Below are 3,462 nucleotides of genomic sequence, written 5' to 3' on the forward strand. Positions count from 1 at the left end.
TGGACTTTGGATCAGAGACACCCGGGTTCACGTCCAGGCTCTAGCACTATTGTGAAAACTTGGACTAACCTAAGCTCAGGTGGTGGTTTCCTCCACCTTAACGTGGGAGCCACAAGAGCACCGACCTCATGGAGTGTGTGTGGCTATTCAGTGAGGGAACACATAAGGAGCCCTGCCTGTCATAGATACTTGATCAATATTAGCTCTTATCAATTAGCAAACACACATGTTTCTGACCTCCCAAATTTCCAGAACACTTCTTCCCATGTTTTCTTCTGTGTTTGGTTTTATTGCTCCTATAACTCCTCAGATGGCAGTCTCCCTGACTGATTATCTTCTTCTTGTGGCCCAGCAGGACGACAGGACCCCGACTTGGCTTGGGAGTGAGCTGGAGTGAGGTGAGTAACTTTCCTTAAATAGCGGCTGGCAGAAGTCAGTAGACAGACAAACACGTCAGGTAAAGTCTACTTTGGCATTGGTAGCCATCCCGGAGGGAACCACCAGAGACCTGGCCCCTCGCTGCTTCCTGCTGCCACAGCTGGCTCCCATTTGACCCCACGATTTGTTCTCTCTTCCCCAGGGGTGAAGCAACACCGCCTTCTAGCCGGGACGCAGATGCGAGCTGTTGCGAAAACGTTCAGATCCCACTGCTGGCACCATGTCCTCAGGAGCCCGTGAGCTCTGCCCAGGTAGTCAACCTCCACTTCTCTGGATGATTCCTGGAATTGTGGGGATGCCTCCAGCTGAGTTATCCTAAGAGGAATCAGTTCCTTGAAGAGCTTCCTTGAGCCCCTAAGCGGGGGTCAAAGGGAGTCCCCAGCCCAGGGGTCTGTAGGGGACACCTCCCTCCTGTCTTCTCAGGGTCATGGCTGAGATGCTCACTTCCTCCCTCCCCCTGCCGCCCATCAAATCCATCAAATGACCCAGAAGTGAGGCCAGGAGAGCCCACTGGGAGGTGGGGGACAGCAGAGGGGAAAGGAGGGAAGAAAGGGGTCCTGAGGCAGGGCAGGGGGAGGAGGTAGACCAGCAACCTTGGAGGCTTCTCCTGCCCTCTTGCCCTGTCCAAGCCTCCAGCATGGCTAAGGATGACTGTGGGGCTTCACAGCAGAGGCTGTTTCCTCCAGTTCTCACCCTGTTGCCAGCCTGACTGCTCTGTGATGGTCAGTGGGCCACTGACCTGGACCCCAGTCTGGCCTTTGCCACCTCCCACCTGTGTGACCTGGAGTGCCTTACCTAACCTTACCTGTAAAATGAGAATATTTCCCTATGTGGTTATGAGGTTTGGGCCAGGACCTGCCACACAGTATGTCCTCCCTACGTATGGTTGCTGTCCCCTCTACCTGGAACCTGTTAATTCCAGGTAGAAACCTCCCCTCCCCCAGCAACCCCTGGCCCCCCATGGCTATGTTAGGGCACTTGTCCTGTGTCCCGACTATAAGCACCTGCTTATGAGATATGAAAGCAGGGCAGGACCTGATTCTATTGATCTCAGTAACCCTGCGTAGGCCGGCTCTCAGCTATTCCCCACCACCCCACGCCCCAATCAATAAATACACATTATTTAACCCTGTAGGTTCCCCCCAGCTAAGCCCTGGTTTCCCTCTCCCTTAGCGGAGCAGGAAAAGAAAAATCTAAATAACCTTTCATTTTTTCCTTTCCATCTAGAGAGCAAAAGCCTTCTGGAGGATATCATTGAGTCTGTCCAGAACACAGTGAGCTTCGAGGAACTGCACTTCCTGCTGACTGACCATGAAGCCTGGGAGGCATTCTTGACTGAGGCCACGTTGTCCAGGTAAACCTCCGGGGTTACCCCGGCATGGTCACCCTGGTGTCTGTGGGACAGTATCATGGGGTTGGGGTTGAGTATGTTCCTTCTCAACAATCCATGAGGAATATGTCCTCCATGACATTCACTGACAGTGAATGGCCTCGGATTGAGACAAGGTGAAACCTGCAGAGTGACCTTGGTCCTTTACATAGAGCGGACCTGTCTCTGTCTTTGTCTCTTCATCTGTTCAATTTTATCAGGAGGAGATGAAGATAATGCATGTAAAGTGCTTAGCATAGTGACTGACACATAGTAGGGTCTCAATTAATGTAAACTTCTTAGAAGATTGCCGAGAAGGGACAGGGGCCAAGGGTCTTCTTCCTAGAGATGAGGGCCAAGCAGGACTTCTTCTGGGACAAGTCAGAAGAACACTGACACCTCAGTCTGTGCCCCTGGGGATTCGGACTAGAGTCTTCCCTCCCATCTAAGGAGTTACATGAACATGCAGGATCCTGCTGACCCATGAGGCAGAGAGGCTAGAGTGGAATTGGACCGAGCTGGGTTGGACCCTGACTCTATCTCTGCCGACCTTTGGGGCTCTCTGGCTCTGGATGTCTTGGAGTCTCAGGTTTGTCATTTGTTCAATGGACACACTAATGCAATCTGATAAGATTGTGGCGAAGGACTTTGTGTGAATTGTGGGGTCAAAGGTGAGGAACCAAGGGCAGTCATCCTGTCCAAAGGCCCAGGAGGCTTGGACCAGGGCCAGAGTTGGGGGTTGGGATGCACAAAGGGGTTGTGGGGTCTAGGTTGGAGGACTAGGTAGGCTTGGGCAGCAGGGCTGGAACTGGGTGAAGCTCTAGAGCACAAAACTTGAGGAGACCAGGGACCTAGCAGAGGTCCTGTGAGAGGGAGAGGGCACATTTCTCCCCTCCCTTCTTTGATCTCCTCACCGCTGGGCATCAGGGGCCATGGGGGTTGTTTCTTCCATACCTTGCCTTGGAGCTGGGGGGTCGTGACGCCCATTTGGAAGCCTCTTCTCTTCTCCCTAGAGCAGCCCCAGACCAATAGGAGGCAGTGTGGCTTTGTGACAACTTCCAGCTCCACAGGGGGAAGCTGCCGATTCTGTACTCTTTGGGGGATTCTGAGCCTGAGAAGTCCCCACCAAAGAGGAAAGTACTTCCTGCACCAGCTTGCCCAAAAGCAGGTCTTCTCCGGCTTAGTGATTCAGATAGAAGGTTGTCAACGTCTCTTGCATCTTTAAGAGATGTCATAGAGTTGCACATGGCCTTGGTGTACATGCATACAAAGCTGTCACCAGCTAAGGTGTGATTTAGGCGGGTGACACCTGTGTGGGAGGGGGTGCTGGGTGGTGGGTCAGGAGTCCATGGTGTGAGCTGGAGAGTCTGAGGGGAACCAGGGTGGTGGGTGTCCTGCTTCTCAGTCAGTTGGGGCAGCGCCTGGTCCCCAGGAGAGGACATGGGGCTTGGGAGAGAGAGCAGGTGCCAAGCAAAATGATCATTAAGGTCCCTTCTCGCTCTGCGGTTTTGTTTTCTTAAATTCCAAGTACCCAGAGTTAGCCAAACTGCAGAGTCTGAGAACACAATCCCTAAGACTGCCCTTACTTTTGGCACCAACTGCAAATTGGGGGGGGTCCCCAAACCACCCGGAGATTGGATGATGCCCTGGAAGCA

The 3,462-nt window shown here is 53.0% G+C and overlaps 1 long non-coding RNA gene across 1 annotated transcript; it reads left to right on the forward strand.

Annotated features, from left to right (window-relative positions):
- The first annotated feature begins 6 nt into the window (after positions 1-6).
- Positions 7-1,793, forward strand: LOC112819195 (uncharacterized). Its single transcript, XR_003206782.2, has 3 exons — positions 7-398; positions 581-689; positions 1,666-1,793. It is a non-coding gene; the product is annotated as an uncharacterized lncRNA (long non-coding RNA).
- The last annotated feature ends 1,669 nt before the right edge of the window (positions 1,794-3,462 follow it).

Source organism: Callorhinus ursinus, unplaced genomic scaffold, assembly GCF_003265705.2.
Source record: "Callorhinus ursinus isolate GAN/ISIS: 27379988/994484 unplaced genomic scaffold, GSC_fseal_2.0 scaffold5286, whole genome shotgun sequence".
Lineage (NCBI taxonomy): Eukaryota > Metazoa > Chordata > Mammalia > Carnivora > Otariidae > Callorhinus > Callorhinus ursinus.